Source organism: Emydura macquarii, unplaced genomic scaffold (genome assembly GCF_026122565.2).
Source record: "Emydura macquarii macquarii isolate MOO-44397 ecotype Brisbane River unplaced genomic scaffold, CSIRO-AGI_Emac_v2 contig_2897, whole genome shotgun sequence".
Lineage (NCBI taxonomy): Eukaryota > Metazoa > Chordata > Testudines > Chelidae > Emydura > Emydura macquarii.
In genome coordinates this window covers 50,912,335-50,929,693 of record NW_027133034.1, presented here as the reverse complement: position 1 = coordinate 50,929,693, position 17,359 = coordinate 50,912,335, and the positions used below count along the sequence as shown (strand labels likewise).

Genomic DNA, 17,359 nt, shown 5'->3' with positions numbered 1-17,359 from the left:
GGGCAGTATTTGGCAGGGAGGCAGCATTAAATGCTGAAAAGCAGCAGGCGGGAGAGAAAGCTCTCGGTAAAGTCCGGTTGTGGGGGGGGGGGGAGGGTTTCCACCCTCTAGGCAGCTCTCTAATGACTGAATCCCTTCAGCTGCAGCGCTTTGCCAGGCACTGGGAGAGGCTGAGTCCGGGAGTTCCGTCACCCCGCGGCGCGCAGCCTTTTCTCCTGCTCGGTCCGTGAACCCGGATTGTGTCTGCCACGCTCGCGCTCGCTCCTCCCCCTTCGCGGCGAACCCGGGGGCTCCTAATAGCGCTACGCTTTGGCTCCGCTTGGGGGCCCCCCACCCTGCCATGACCCTGCATTTCCTCTGCAGGACCCCCCATCCCCTATCCACCCCCACCCCCTCCCTACCCTCCTCTGCACCCTCTCTACCCGCACTAATGGGGACGCCCCCATTTCCTGTCTGCCAGCCGCTGACATCCCAACCCCAGAACACCCCCTTATGCCCTAGGGTACCCCCACTGCACTCCCCCCACACTGCACCCTTCCCTCTCTCACTGCCCGCTCTCTGCCACATTAGGACACCCCCCTCTCCCCTGTACCCCCCCACCCGCCATTGCACCTTTTCTACCCAAGGTCACCCACAGACCCTTCCAGCTCAGGACACCCCCCTCCCTCCTGTGCCCCCAGGACGCCACCTACTCCGTGCTACGCGCCCCCTTCGATACTCCCAGCAAACCCGGCCTTGCTCCCCTAACCCCCACTCCCGGCTCCTCTCTGTTCTCTCACTCCCCCGCTGCCCAGCCCAGCAGACGCGCCTGTGTCTGGCTCGGGGCGGGGGGAGGCGATGGCGGAGCGGGGGACGTCAGTGTGAGTGGGCCGGTCCTGGGCAGGGCAGAGTCTCCTCGCTCCCTTCTCTCTCTCCCTCCCTCCCTCCCGCTGCAGTGAAGCAGGTCAGTGCTAAGCTCCCAGCCCTCTTCCTCCCTGAATGGTCCGTCCGGGTGCGGGCTGGGGGGGCGGGAGAGCCCGGCCGCCGTGGGGGGCGGCAAAGGCAGAGGGGAGCCGGAGGGAGAGGACTTCCAGCGTTCCGTGCCGCCCGGCACCGGGGAGTACCAGCCTGGGGAGCCTAGAGCAGCCGCACGCTGAAGTTGCAAGGGGCGGGCGGGTAAGTTGGGGAACAATTGGGCTCGTTTCCATTCATTGCGTGTGTCTGCACCACTAGCAAACCAGGGAGGAACTAGCGAGTGGGGGCAATTTACGCGGCAAGCTTTCCTGCATGTGGTTACCCTAGCTACAAAATAGACGTGAGAAACAGCATGAGAGCGCCTTTCCTTAGCTGGCGGGTGCAGACGGGGGTTTGGGGGCTCACAGGTACTGTGTATAGAAACTGGAATGTAGAAAGAGACCCTGAGTGCTTATTGTTCGGTGGGGGTGAGAAAGAGAGAGGGATGCCGAGATCCTGCTAATTTACAGGGTTTGGTGCATTGGAAACAGCTGCAGCACAAAAAAGTTGGGATCCCGCACACGGGTTTGGGCAGAGGCGATGGAACGAGTTAAAGCCTTTTACAATCAGTGAAACTCCTTTAAATAACAAAAACAAAACACTCGGCAAAACGGTGTAACTTCTCAATACATTTCCCTCAAACTTCAGATCACGACTTGGGCGGAGGACCCCTTCTTGGCATAAAACTTTTGCAGCTGCATCTCCTTTGTTGTAAAGCTGTGTGTGAGACTAGGTGCAAAATGCATAGTCAATCCAGGGTGCTTCTCCTGCTCTCTGGCTATAATGACTCTGGCGTGGTTGCTGGAGCAGTTCCCTCCCTTCTGATCCATGAAGCAAGCAGATAAATCTGCCACTCGCTTTATTGCTCTGCTGCCTGCTGTCTCTCCAGTGTGTAAAACGACTCTGAGTGCATTGTTTGCCCCTGTGATCCTTTTGGCTATGTCAATATGAAGGAACCCTTCATGTGGCACACACACTTCTGATTGGGAATGAAAGCACTTTCTGCAATATGAGCTGTTCTGTTATGCATTCTGTTGTATGAATGCACAATTAACAGCATGTAAGAAATTTATTTTTATATAATATATATATATATATATATATAGCACTGGGGTTTTGGTCAAGTCACCCATTAACAAAACATCTGCAAGCTGCTTTTCTTATTCCTGCTACATTTTTGTGGGTAGTACAGAGATTAAGGGAAAAATCACAGTTCAGATGGTTGGTTGGGTGAATTTAGTTTGTGTGAAGTGTTGAATTGTGCGTTGCTATAAAATAAATAATTGAATTTACTTAAGCACAGGTTTTTTGTTTGTGTGTTGCAGTATTTATTAGTTCAGGAACAGTAAAAGATCATTGTCTAACAGGATCCCAGAACTGTAATGGTCAGATAATAGGTTTTATGAAAGTGATGAAAATGAGTGAAGTTTCAAGTGGGGGTGATGGGGAAATGAGGGAGTTATAAGAATAAGGCTTGTCCCCACCCACACTCCCCAGGCCTTTTCTGTATTTTTCATGTATTCTGTTCTTAGATACTTACACTCATCAGTCACTGATTGCAGTTCACATACATGCTTTCCTGTCTCAGAGCAATACTTTGAGAGTGCTTGATAGAGCAGCCATGAATAAAACCAGACTTGGTCTAATGTTGGATTGTGTTGATAACTATGCCCTGTCAGTATTATCAGGATTCCACTTCTGCCTTGGGCACTCATTTGTAGTCACAATCCTTTCCCATGCTGTGTTTAGAAAGCAGAGATTCATATTTCCTTTCAAATCTCACTTTCTTCCCCACCTCCAGTATCTCTCCGCCTTTGGCTTTCTAGGCTTTGGTTTAAACTAAACTACAAGAAATGTTCAGGGGTGAGGGGAGGAAATGGATAAAATAAATAGCAATAAAAAGTGTATTTGTTACTTTAGTTGTCATTCAGGGAAAACTTATTAGTACATCACATGTATGCAGTGGTGGTATATTCGGTCTTAGTAATTTACATACAGAAAATCAAACCACAGCATGGTATTGACTCTGCTACATGCACATGCAGCCACATGAACTCACTCATTTCTACTGTAGTGGTAAGTCTTATGTCAGGATGAGGGTGAGGGGAAGGGAAAAAAAGGGAAATTTAGTAATTGTTTTGATCTCTTTTTCATGTTATGGCTTGCTGTCATGGAAATTACCTCTGTTGTCCTGTAGTAATCAGTTTTTAACTTATGATTTATTAAATGCCTCACTATTGGCTCAGTGAAAACTTTGTCTGTATTTTGTGGTGTTTGCACTAAACTAAGACCTCAATAATACTGTTAAACTAGTCTTTCATTGTCTTGCATACTCCAGGACTATAGAGGTTATTTAAATATTTATTACTTCTATAGGTGGATGCATTCTTTCAAAAATCAGTTGTCTTGAGGGATATCAAGAATAAACTGTTCTCATTTATCAACCCTTGAATTTTCAGTAATTTTATTTTTACTGTGTGAGGCACATCTGTGTAGAACAGTTTCTCTACCCATGGGTCATGACCCAAAACTGAGTCACCAGAATTTGTCAGAGGGTCGGGAGGGGAGGGTGGAGGTGGGTCCTTCTCTTGGAGAGGGGGGTAGTTGCGGAACCCAACCCACACTCACCCTGCAGTGTTGGTCTGCAGGGCTGGCTGGGCTCAGCTCCCCACTCCAGGCATGGGGACCGAGTGGGGACCATGGAGTTGCACTTTGCTCAGGTTTCACCCTGCTGCCCCTCTGTCAGGATGACAAAAGGCCTACTAGGCTAAATTTAAGTGAGTGGCACTGTGACCCAATGCATCAAGTTGCGATAACACTCCATTGCTGACTTTTTAAAAATCAAATGATACGCTTTAGGAATTATTTTGGTGAAGCTCTATGGTCTGTGTTCTACAGGAAGCCAGGAGATGATCACAATGATCCCTTTAGACCTTGGAATCTATGAATCATACAAATTGGGTCCAGCTGGGGGCTGATCCGAACCTGAGCGATGCTGAGACCTCAAAGGTTGCAACATCCGGAGCAGGGAGCTGGGCCAGCTAGCCTTGCAGGACAGGAGCTGCTGTTATAGCACATATGATACATTTATTTAGTACTTATTAAGTAATGTATATATTATATATCATGGGTAAGAAATATTTAGTAAACAGGTGGTATTTGCTGGGTCAGGACAGGCCACCAAGGTTTACAAATGGGTCCTCAGCCCAAAAAGGTTGAGAACCACTAATATAGAACATCAGTCAGACTGTCATGTGATGTGTGAAAAGAAAGTCTATTCCTCAAAACAACAACAACCCAAAACTAGGTTTTAAATGCCTGTTTTAACATGTTAATACACTGCTGAACTGATTTTTGTTGATATTGTAGAGATTTGTAGGCTTTTAATAATAAAGGCAATGATAACATTTTAAATAATTTTAATTTATGAAGAGGATGTAATTGTCTTAATACATGAATGATCTCACAAATTAAATGATAGCAGTTGGTGGTGGTATTACCCACAAATGTAGCGGAATAGTATTTCCATTATAAACTGACAAATATTAGCCTGGAGACTCAATATTTGGGGGAGGGGACTCATCCAAAACTGTCTTTCTTTTGGCCGTTGCTGGATAACTGAAAATTTATCATCTTATTATTGAAAAGTGTATGCGTGTGGGGAAAATATGTACCCAAACTTACTTACTTTCTCCCATCCTTCTCCCTGTCTATCTATTTAGATTGTAAGCCATATGTACGTACAGTACCAAGCTCAACTGAGTCCTCATCTCGGTTGGAACTTCTAGGAGCTATTGTAATACTACTTATAATAAATAAGAGTGCAGGTATTTAGTCTTCTCTAGTGCCTGATCTACATAAGAGCAAAGGTATACTATACTTGTCAGCTAATAGAGCAGAGTAGGTGGGTGAGGTAATATCTTTTATTGGATCAGCTTCTGTTGGTGAGGGAGACAAGCTTTCAAGCTTACACAAGAGTTCTCTTCAGGTCTGGGAACTAGAGTGCCACAGCTAAATACAAGGTAAATACAAGGTGGAACAGATCGTTTAGCATAAGTAGTTAGTTTTATTGTATTTCGTTAGTTCAAACAGTATCAGTTCATGCTTTTAGCACTGATGGTCCTAGTTTCAAACCCCATAGGTGACCAAAGTGAGAAGTAGTTGTGTGTGTGGGTTTTGGTGGTTTCTCATAACTAACATTGCTTTAGCAATGGATTTTTATTGTCAGTAAAGAGCATAGATTATATAAAGAATCATGATGTTTGATTTTTATATTGATTCAGCATGTAGCAGACAATCATTTTCTTCTAATATATGCTTATCAGTAACAGAGAAGAGTTGCAATATTGTGACATCTGATGAAAGAGGTTCTCATCACTATTATAACTTGTGCAAGTACAGAATTATTTTAAAATTGGGCAAACAATCAAGCATGTCTGTCTGGTGTGGGAGGAGAGGAGAGGTGTGCCTGGAGCTACTGCTCCTGGGGGAGAGGAATGTCTCTTTCATTGGCAGTAGCGGTGGTCCACTAGCTCTATTCCCAGTATCTGACAGATTTCTAGGCCCCCATTCCAAGCAGCAGCAAGCTTCTGGGAGTTTTCCCCTCCAGCATCCCAAAGCTGGCTCCTTACTAAGGAAGAGGAGGGGGAGCCTTGTGTCTTACATAGAAACAGCCCAAACAAAGTAGCTAGGGCCACCGTGCTGTTCTAACATCCCTGGATCCAGAACTGTGCTGAGTAGAGCCCCTGGTGCTAGGACCCATGCAGTGCTTCCCTTCCCTTCCCCAAATATGTGGCCTCTGGGAATGAAACTGTACAGAGAAGCTAGCCAGACACTGGACAGACTGAAGGACATTGATCATATTTCTACAGTTTTCACTGGATTTTCTCTGTGCTGCACTTACTGGCTGTTTGTTGTCTTCTCCCCCACTCCTGTCATCCTCCAATGGTCTCTTCACCTCAGCTTCACCCCACACTAGCCCCTAATACCGTCTTCCCCTCAGTCTTCTCGCCTGGTTTGTTCCCCTCACCTCCCTTTTCTTGTCTTTCTATTTAGCTAATCCCCTCTTAGCCCCCATCCAATCCCACAATCATGGAACTAACATGACATTTGCTGCCATCACATTGATTGCTCTGCTTCTATGTTGAATCCCTTTCTCCTACACTTTGTCTTGACCACTTAGATTTTAAGTTTCATAAGACACGGACTGATGACTGCTCCTGTGTTTGTACAGTGCCTGGCACAATGGGGTCCCAGACTTGGTTGGTCCTTAGGCATTACCGTAATAGACACGATTAATTACTAATAAACTGGAGCTCTGTTTGATTTAGCAGATTTTTCTGCCCCAAGGATAATTAGAGCAACCCAATCCTCCCCTTCCTCAAACCAGGAAGCAGAAAATTGGGCTGCAGCATGGGAAATTAGCTCTTTAACATTAGGCATAATGTTAATCTTCTTTTTAAAAGAAAGATAAAACCACCAGTTATGGGTCTAAAATACATACTCTTTACAACTTTACTGAATTTCAGTAGGATTAAAAGTAGTACTACCTCCATTTTAAAGATAAATTTAAAGGCTGTTTACTTCCTAAAACCAGAGTTCGGGGTTTTATGTGGCATCTTCTGCAGCAGCTGAAGTCATAACTTAAAGCAAAGTGGAAAGTTGTATTCCCTTCTGTTTTTATGGTGTTAGCCCTGGCATTAACAGTTGCTGGGGAAACTGGGCAAAAATTCATGGAAGTCATGACCTGTATGTGACTTCTTTTAAAAATAATGGGGAGAGGGGCTGACCAAATGCCCAGAGGGGAGGATGACAGTCCTAGCCCCAGTGCAGAAGGGGGCGGATGCAGCAATCATGGGGAGGGGCACTTCGTCCCCGGCCAGCGCTGAGGCTCCCTGCTCCCATCCACCCCAGCCGTGGGTGATGTCTCTGGGGTCCGTTGCTGAGGCTGGCGGCTGCGGGGTATCCCCACAGCCTGAGGCAGGTCAGGTGCCAGGTGTGAGCTATTGGGGGCCCTGGGGTGGCTAGGAGCTGAGAAGGCCAATGGGGCTCTGGGGTCCCCCCACTTCCTGCCATGGCTTGGGGGTCCCCTCACCACTGCCCCATCCCAGGGCTACCTGCAGCAGCTGGGGGCTTCAGGGTCCCCACCATCTGTGGCAGCTCAGAGCCAGGGGATCCCACTACCCACACCAGCAAACAGCAGCGGAGTCTACTGCAGGCAGTGGCTTGGAACCAGGGGTCCCCCGCTGCCCGCTCCGGCAGCAGCTCGGAAGTGCAGGCCCCCTGCAGTGGCTGAGAGCTGCCCCCCCTTTCCAGAGCTCCAGGACCCTTGCCACCCATGGTGACTGAGAGCTCCAGCATCCCTGCAGCCCTTGTAAGCTGAAGAGGATAATTTCACGGAGGTCTCTGGAAATCACAGAATCTGTGATCTCCGTGACAAAATCTTATCCTTGGTAATGATTTGTACAACTAAGGGGGTCATAAATTGGGTTGCTGCATAGATTCCAAGACCAGGTGGACCATTGTGATCATCTAGTCTGACTTCCTGTAATACTCCAGCAATAGAATTTCCCCAAAATAATTCCTAGTGCAGATCTTTTAGAAAAACATCTGATCTTCATTTAAAATTGTCAATGATGGAGAGGCCACCACATCCCTTGGTGTGTTGTTCCAATGGCTAATTACTCCGACTGTTAAAAATGTGCACCTTATTTCCAGTCTGACTTTGCTTAGCTTCAGCTTCCAGCTATTGGATCACATTATACCTTTCTGTCCTAGGTTGAGGAGCCCACTATTAATTGTTTCCCATGTACGTATTTACAGACTGTACGAAGTCACCCCTTAACCTATTTGTTAAGGTAAATAGATTGAACTCCTTGAGTCTTTCACTATAAAGCATGTTTTCTAATCCTTTAATCCTTCTCATGGCTCTTCTCTGAACCTCTCCAATTTATCAATATCCTTCTTGACTTGTAGGCACCAGAACTAACACACCAGTGCTTCTTTAGGCCGAGCCCATTGCATACACGAGGAGCTCCTTGTATATCTCCATTCTCCCCACTGTGCACCATCCTCCCTTCCCCTTCTATTTCAGGGACTCCCTGTAACCACCCTCTCCCCCCCGTCCTTCATGCCCAGGCTATATATGCCCCATTCCCCCCTGTCCTCCATGCCAGGCTCCCCAGTTATGTTCCCCAAGCTCTGTGTGTGCACGTCTCCTTTTTCTCTCCCCTCTAAAGTACCTTTCCTTCTCCCAGTCTGGAAGATCAGATGGGTGCCTAGTGTCTTCTCTTCTCTCCCCCCAGCCTGGAGCAGGCTTTGGGGAGGCAATGAGCTAGGAGGGAGGAAGCAGTGAAGTGCATCCTTCACTCTGCTGCCCCTCTGTCTCCCCCAGTGGTTGAGCATGCACCCCACAGTTAAGTGACTTGCTGCAGAGAGAGCAAGGAGCAACTTTGTAACTGCTAATTGCTTTTAGCCATGCTGGGTCTCTTTGTGCCCCTTCCAGCCCTCCTCTCCCCCAAACGCCAGGGGCTTTGTGTGGCCCCTCCATTTCCCACCCCTACCATTCTCCTTTCTTTTCTTTCTATCTGGGAGATAAGTTCTTCAGAGTGTCAACATTTATAAACTCAGTTGGAAAAAGGGCAGAGGTCAGATAGGGCATCTTGTTATGCATGATATAATGGCTCTGTCAACTGGATCTCTGATCTGTAAACGGTTGCAGATCTGATTATAGCTGTTCGGTCTGCTAACCATATTTCAGGAACAGTGTGTTCCCCATTTTTCCCCCTTTCGGTTTTCTAATTTTCACCAATAACAATAGGGTTCTGCCCTAGAACATTCCTGAAAATTTGGAACTGATTGGATGTGGTGTTCAAAAGTACCACGTTACATCCAAACACAGGAAGGTCATCAAATTGACTGTAGGGCCTTGAAAATTTTAAAAAGCATTAAAAAATTAGGATCCAAAAATTGTAGTGACATCCTATTTCTTTTATCAAATCTTTAAGGGAGCTTTGAAGTCTGATATTAACATGTCACTATTACAATATACACCACTGAACATTTACTTGAATGGTATGAGTTATGATGATGATGATTAATTTAAACTAGACAGTTCACTTACTTAGAAAATTATGTATATTTTGGTTATGCCTTATCCTTGCTTTTTCATTGTTTGTTCACCTACTCTCTAATTACTAAAGTACAGTAACTCAGCAATGGAGTCCCAGTCATTAGTCACTTTTACAATGTACTGTTTTCAAAATATGTTCATTTTTAAGTATAGGCATTTTGCTATTGATTTGGGGTCTTAAATAGTTTATGCAATTTCATTTTGATTAATTTTTAAGCAAACTCCTGACTTTTGCCCTTCTATTTAGACTTAGGAGGTCAGATATAGACAATAGGCAGATGATTGTTAAGCTTTTTAGGCAGTTACTTGAATGAATCCAAGACTCAATACAGTGCTCCCAAGGTGCTTTCATACAAGAAAGTACTTCAAGGAAGACCAAACCCAATTTTACTGTGAATGCCAGATATTACTACAGCTATACTCTAGCAGATCCTGGTTTTGAAAGTGTGAATATTTGTTGTTTGTTTCATACTGAATATATTTTAAAGGGGATAGTGATGGTGTTTGGGACTGGTCAGTCTTGACCATATGAGTCTAAAAATTCACCCCATTGGTACAAAGTGAGCTTATGCTTCTTTGTGGAAAGCAAAGGCTTGGAGGATAAATTTGGCGAAAGACTTCCCCAATTTTCCTTATCTTATTTTGTCAGTAATCACAATGTCTTTTCCAGCTTAAAGCTTCACATTGATCTTGGACATCAGTTTTTGGGAAGAAGCCAAAAGGTTTGGACACGTTTTTGTGTACAGAGCTGTACAGTAAAATTTGTTCCTATTTTCTTTTATTTATATGGTTTTTAATTTTTTCCTCTTTTTTGATACTGAAGATAGCAAGAGTGAAAACTAAACAAAAAGCAATATGTATAACTCTGGTAGAAACACGTTGCATACAATCAGGTATGGCTGCTGTGTAGCAGCCTACAATCTGCTGCAATCAGATATGGCTAACAATGACAAATGGACACAGTTGCCCGCCACCCCCCATTTCAAATTATTTTGCTGACAGTATTATTTTGTCATCTGACAGACTGAATGATAATTTTTTTAGTGGAAAAAATGCCTTTTATGTGAGATCATTACAATTCATGAATTTATATCTTTTTACTATCACCTGACACATTACATGTTTCATATTTATGTATAGTTTGATAACTCAGTAATTAAGAATAATGATGGTCTGTTTCAGATAAATAACACCAATAATTAAAAAAAATAATGGGTTTCCAGTCTAATAGCATAATTAATTAAGTTTATTAAATTACATTGCATATTCTTGGCCCTTCTCACCTTGAAAGAGTACCTCTGATTCCAAGCATTTCTTGAGCTCCTCTGTTAAGCTGGTTTTTATTTTTGTTTATTTTTAAATAATATTTCATGTGAGCTCAGTGGTGGAAAAATTGTCATATTGACAACCTTCGTGATTGTAGCCCTATTTTTTCTGCCGAACAGATGCGGATCATTCCTAGTCTAAACAAAATTGTAGACTGATTTATTTAAAGTTGTGTTTGGAAACTACTTCAGTTTCTCTGTGTAGACAAAGCCTTGAATAGGTGTAATACAAATTTCTTCACACAACTTCCAAACCTGTTCTGTAAAGACCAGCTCCAAGGTGGGAGGGTAATTCAGTCTTCATATTTGATTTTTCTGCAGAGATTGCTGATAGGGATGCTACTTAGTGTCATTTGTGATTGTAGCTTTTATAATATTGGCTCACTAGGCAATTAACTTAGAACCAACTAATTTTACATAGGTCAATGAATTGCTATTAGCAGGGATCACTTCGAAGAGGAACATAAGAAATATTGAGTCTTTTGAAAGACTTCCTCTTTTCCCCCCCCAAGCAAACACTATCAAATTTGCTGCATTTCACAATTAGTTAGTATGGCTTTTATGAATAATGCCTATTGAGGCTGTCTAATTTCATTCAAACTCTACCAGAATATGACATTTGTGTAAAGTGTCGCCCTCTGACAAGATTAATTTATTTTAGGCAGCAGGCAGAGCAATCAGTAATCTTAAATTAAGTCAGTCTAATAACATTTGTCCTTTAATGTGCACAGAAAAGCCTAGGAATAATTTAAGATTTATGAGAAAATTCTTGTGTGAAAAACTGAATGATTGAAATGGGATTTTCATTGTGTTCCAAAGGTGGCAACTCATTCTCCAATTTTTTTTAATATGTTGAAAATAACAGGGTATACTTGGATTTTGAATATACATTTTAAGTCAGACTTGGGGGTTTTCTTTTAGGTATATAAAAAGAACATTTAAGTTCTGTTCTCACTGTTATGATCTCAGCAATAATCTGTAGGCCAAATTCAGCACTGTAAATGAATTATATTTTATGCTCAATAGAAAACCATATACAGTTCTGTATGTTTTGTGGATTTTATTTTTCAGTAACATTCTTACTGTGATATCATCAGTGCAGTGGCTCTCTGGTATGGCTTACCTTACAGAGGTTAATGACGGCATCTATTCTGTTCAGCTTAGATATTTGTGCTCACAATGGGCATAGTACATTAAGACAGCTGGAGTGCAAACTTTCCCAGAGGCCACCCAGCTGATCATTTGTGAGGTGCAAGGTAATTTAGCAGGGGCTGCCAGTTTTGTTGAAATGTGTATGGTGTTGTGTATATCTAATCATTAGTCAGAACCGTGACTGCATAAAGTCAGCATAATTGCTTTCATGCAGTGCTTTGTAGACAGCTAGATGACACAAACACCATTACACAACAGCCCTGACAGCTTGAAGTAGAGTTTAGTTTTCCTTTCATTTTAGCACTAGACCTGAGCTCAGTGCAAGATTAGAACATGGCTGGTTACAAGGATTGCTCTAAGCCACCTTTACTCTTCTGCTGATCAGGGGGCCAACAAAAGCCAGTCCAGTCTCCCAACGAAGCATCTTTAGGGATATTCTAACTTGAGCTAGGTTGCTTGTGTATCCAAAAGATTTGTTCCAGCGGCTGAGGATCGCTAGAGCAGTGTTTCCTAATCTTTTCTGGTCTAAGGCACACTTACTTCAATAAAAGATTTGTGCAGCGCACTCTCAGCCCTGCACTAAAATTATTAAAACAGAACTTACTTTTAACGAGAAATTTGGGTTTGCCTTGATATGTAGAGTCATTTAATCCTAGCAGGAAAAGCTGATAGTGCAACTCAGAGCTCTTGCTCCGCTGATCTCAGATGGTCTCTTGGTTTGTTTTTGATGTAAGTCAGGCTTGAAAAAGACTTAATTTGCATAGATACATTGTTGAAAATGGCAACACAATAAATAGCATTGTCTGAGATTACTGGGTATTTGTCTCTCACTCTCAACCAGAATGAGTCCAAAGGCATGTTGCCAAACTTAATTTTAAAAGAATGGTCCATCCTTAATTCAGCAAGTTGCTTTTGAGCCATTATTGTAAGATTCTTACCACTTTCTATGGCAGAGGAAATCCAAGGATCCCAGACCCAGTTGAAATCTTTTCTATAGGTTGAAGGAAAATCCAAGCTGAATTTTATTTTAGACTTTTCAGATGCTCATAAATGACATTGACCAAAATGCTCCCAGTAGGAGCATTTCCAGAGGGAACATTTCTGTTGTGCCTTTCGCTACCTTTTTCACATCAGAGGGATAACTTGGTTCTAAACCTATGCAGTTTACCCATGTAGGAGAGAAGATTCCCATTTCTACCTTGCATTTTCCTGCTCAGTTCATTGAGGTGGTAGAATATAGGCAAGTTTTGCACACCATGCCACATCAGTGATCAAGTCAATATATACAGATTCCTCCAAAGTTAACATTTTTAACTCCTCTCTCAGCTCATACAAACATGAGAGAACTTTTCCATGGGAAAGACAGCGTATTTCTGTTTGCAAAAGTTAACTCTGGTGTTCTGATCCCATTTCCTCACACAACAGCGAGAAAAGGCAACCTCTTAAGGATCATGATTTTATGAAATTCACTATCTTTACTGCGCCATCTAATGTTAAAGAAAGTTCTTCTGTCCGTGTTTTGGCCACAAGAGCATTGCAGTGCAGGAAACAGTGGGTCTCCAGCACATCTGGATTTTGTTCTTTGACCTTGCTTAGAAACTCCTTCACTTTGCCTATCATGGAGGCAGTTCTGTCCGTGCAAACACTAAGACAATTTTTCCAGTGCAATTCTCCCTCCTCAGGGTAGACCATTGTCACCCTGAAGATTTCCTCTTCAGTTGTATGACCTGGCAGTTGTTTGCAAACTAAAAAAATTCTTTTATACTATCTCCATTGACGTACCTGATGTTAGCCAAGAGTTGAGCATAACTACTGATATCTGTTGATTCATCAAGCTGCAGTGCAAATTTTCCACTTGATTTGATTTTTTTCTCGAACGCAGTCTGTCATCTGAAATCATTAATGTGGCAACTTCAGATATTATCTGAAAGGGGAAATCTTACAATTCCATTTGCACCTAATATTACTCTTGCCATTTATTTGCATGCTGGTAAAATTAATGTTGCTGCGACTGTATGCAACTCTTTTGTCTTCTCTGTAAGCTCAGCAACTAAGTAACTTACTTCTAGTGGTTTATCAGAAACTGTTACAGTTTTTCATCATTTGCACTTGGTTTTTATTTTGATCCTTCAAACACTCAAAAAAAATTTGCCCTTGTTGGCAAGGAATGGATGTATGCTTGTAAGGTGTTTTAACTTACTTGGCACCACTGCGTTGAGCGTTTCTTGCCACACACGAGACTTTGTCGAAGAGGGCAAGATCTGTAAATGAAGGCAAGACCTGTAAATGAAAATCCAAATGGCAAATAACTCTCACAGTAGCATCGGCTCACCACTTTGACTTTCTTGTGTTCATGTTCAGCTTCATCGCTGAAAGTTAGATGTGGAGGTATCACAATCTGTTTTTCAAATATTTATCCATTTTTGAATCTTCAGTTCAAAATTCACCACTGTAACCTAACGGTTGATAAGAAAACGCAGCTACCACGTGATACCATGCAAATGGTAAGGTCATTTGAGCGTAATGTGTGCAATGTCTGTCTTTCACATGTACACCCAAAGAGCAACATCACAAAATGCAATTTGGTTATGATACTAATTAATTTTTTTTTTTTTTTTCTCCTCACAAGGGACTCTTCCAAAATTCTGTGGCAAACCTGTTCATGCCTGTCGGCACACCAGTGTGCCACGCCACACTGGTTGGGAAACACTGTGCTAGAGCACAAGGATGTCATTCATTTTCACCCCAGGAACACATCTTGAGTATGAGACCGGATGGAGGGGCTGGCTTTGGTAGTTTTACTCCATGTGTGAATTTCGGATGGAGGGGCTGGCTTTGGTAGTTTTCCTCCATGTGTAGATTTCCCTAAGATCCAGCATGTAAATTTTCATTCTGAAAGAATTTTTTGTTTCAGAAAGTTATGAGCAATTTAATGGTTTATAATGAGATGACTGAACTTTTACATATGCTACCCATGAATACATTTTTAAAAATTAGTAACTTTCCTGTGTTAAGGTCTTAATTTGGAAAATAATTTCACATAGCTAGTGTTTATGGATATTTCCTTCTGTGATTGTTTTATACTTGGGATACTTTCTTGAAGAATTATGTGATAGAAGCTAATTTATGGACCTAACTACAAATTCTGTAAGGATTTATGCTGTAGAGAAGTACCACCAAATGATATAGTTTGCGTAAACAATGCTATCTGGTAATCTGCTTTACTTCTTAATTCCTTCTAGGCAACATGGACCCATTTGGCCTGAGTTTATTAATCTGTGTCGGGTTGGTTTTGAGAATAAGTGATCATCTTTAGTGTTTGAAGGGGAGGCATGAGCATTTGTTGTATCACATATGTAGTTTATAAAGCTAAAAAATAATGAACTCTAATCTCGTTACAGATTAAATGTAATTTTATATTAGTTTAATAGTCATAAACAGTGCTCATTTGACAGCCTGGTGATTGAAGTCCTATGTATCCAAAAAACTGGAAAAGTACAGGAGCAGCAGTGTTTCTCCACCAACATGACTCCACCTTACTGTGAAAGGAAAATCTCTAGAGATGAAAGGATAGTTCAGACAGCCAACAAGCATGCCAATTATGTTACAGATTTCTGTGATGTGCATTGAAGACTACACGGAAATGACTATGCTTATTTCACTGACAGCTGTTTAGCTATTAGTAATTTTCTAGGCTAGATTTGAACTAGCAACCCAGAGGTGTAACGCTGTGTTTCATTACCATTCAACCCCTGAGGCATCCACCCTTTATTTTCTTTTAAACAATTGGTTCCCCAGTTCGAGCCTTAAATTTAAAAAGTAATCTTGACAGTGGCTGGCAATAGCTTTTAAGACATAAAATTTAAACCAGAGTTGACTAAAGGTAGAGAAAAGAGACACTTGGAACTGATGCTTTTCAGGGAGATTCTGTTTACAGGGATAGGAGAAAAGGACACATTATCAGATGGGGAATCCTAGTGCAAAATATCTCTCAGCATGCAACTGGTTTAATACAGCCATTAAAGTTGAAGAGCTATAATCTGGGTTTGGAAGAATGTACCAGGTTCCTAGCACATCAGGTAGAATAGAAGAAGAGGGCCCCTAGTAATCGGGTAGATTAGGAGAAGTGGTCTTCCCCCAAAGAGGTTTAAGGGTAAATCTCTGTAGAACTGCTTACCCTCTTTTTCCTCTTCAGCTGCCTCCAGCTAATGAACAATGGGAGGTGGGCAGGATTCCTAATAGGGAGGCCCTTTGTCTCTGTCATTGCTCTGTGGGATTGAACCTCAGAGAATTCCATGTACATACTGACATGAACATGAATTAAGAAGCATCTGAAATGGAAGAAGGGGGTAAAAATAAAAAAGGAGATACTTCCATATTAAATAAGATTTCACATAAGGGATGGAGAAAATAAGTTAACACAACTATGTCAGGATTATAAGCATAACAACTTAGATTTTCCTAATGAGAACTTGTATTATCTCATTTGGCAGTTTAGTATGGCTGAAATGAAACAATTTGCAGATGATGCCAATTGGCAGGAGAGACACAAATGTTCATGGTATTTCTTTTGTTTCGTTAAAAGTACTTCTGTCTTAAATTATAAAGAAAATGAATAGGAAGCATTTGGCTCATAAAGTACAACTTTTTGCCGACATTACCCTGAATCCCTAACTCTAAGCAGATTGATTCTTGCAATCTTTACAATTCAAAGAAGGATACACAATTATATTTTCTTCACTGAAATCTGTATTTTATAAATTGGCGTCATTAGGAAATTACCTCTGGCAATTTAAATACGAACTGACAACAATGCTGGGTGTCGCCTTTGAGTAACTCCACCCATCTGAGTATTAAATGCATAAACTCAAACTCTGAATAGTTCAGTGGTTTCATCCTTTAATACGTAACAAAATTTACATGTATAGCACAAAATCCGAAAGTGCTTTATATAATCCTTTGTATTTCACTCCTGGCAACTTCATATTATCATCTTTATCACGCCACATCCTTGCCCCTTTTGATACAGATGTTTTATTTGCTCAAAAAAAAAATTAATTTGTTGAATATGCTTTCATTAAACTGGATTTAGCTTCCTGTTGTCTCATAAATCCTATAAAACTGTTTGGAATATACACGTCAGGCTGCTTTTTTTTAAGTTAATTTAGTGCTTGTGCAAGATACTAACTTGATAGCAGGATCAAGTCTTAATAATGTAAAAGTTAAACTTATTTTTATTTTCATACCATTTCTGTCTTGTCTTTAAAATATACAGTTTATATGAAAATGCTACAGTAGGGTTCACTGTATAGTCCTATATATATTGTTTAATATATTCAGATTTGACAGATTCTTTGTGTTTTGAGCTTTGAGTGGAACTCAGAATTTGAATGTGATACTGATGACTGATGTATCTTTCACAATGTAAAATGTCTTTTATTTTTACATTGTTTTTATAGTGTCACTTTTTCTCTTTGCATAGAAAAACAGGGTTTTCAGAAGATAAACTAGAACATGGAGTTTATACATTCTTTCCATAAATACTTTATTTGAGCTTTCTGAAAGTATGCTAAAATAAATATTTAAAGAGAAAAATTGCGATGTCGGAATATGTTCAGCCCAGATGTGTCTATGCCACAGAGGTGGTTCCATTTCCTGAGGGGCTCCCATACTACCACAGCGGGGTAGTGGTGAGTTCAGCTTCATGCAGTGGCCTGTCCCCCCTTTTGAAAAGTCTTAATTCGGTTGCACTGTCACT

General features: G+C 41.8%; 1 protein-coding gene across 1 annotated transcript in view; it reads left to right on the top strand.

The window, feature by feature from the left end:
- Nucleotides 1–1,046: 1,046 nt before the first annotated feature.
- The window catches only part of LHFPL2 (LHFPL tetraspan subfamily member 2), a 166,984-nt gene continuing 150,671 nt past the window's right edge, over nucleotides 1,047–17,359 (top strand). The window contains exon 1 of the mRNA XM_067568939.1: nucleotides 1,047–1,155. The gene's annotated coding sequence lies outside the window, so the exon portion shown is untranslated. The remainder of the gene's footprint in view (nucleotides 1,156–17,359) is intronic.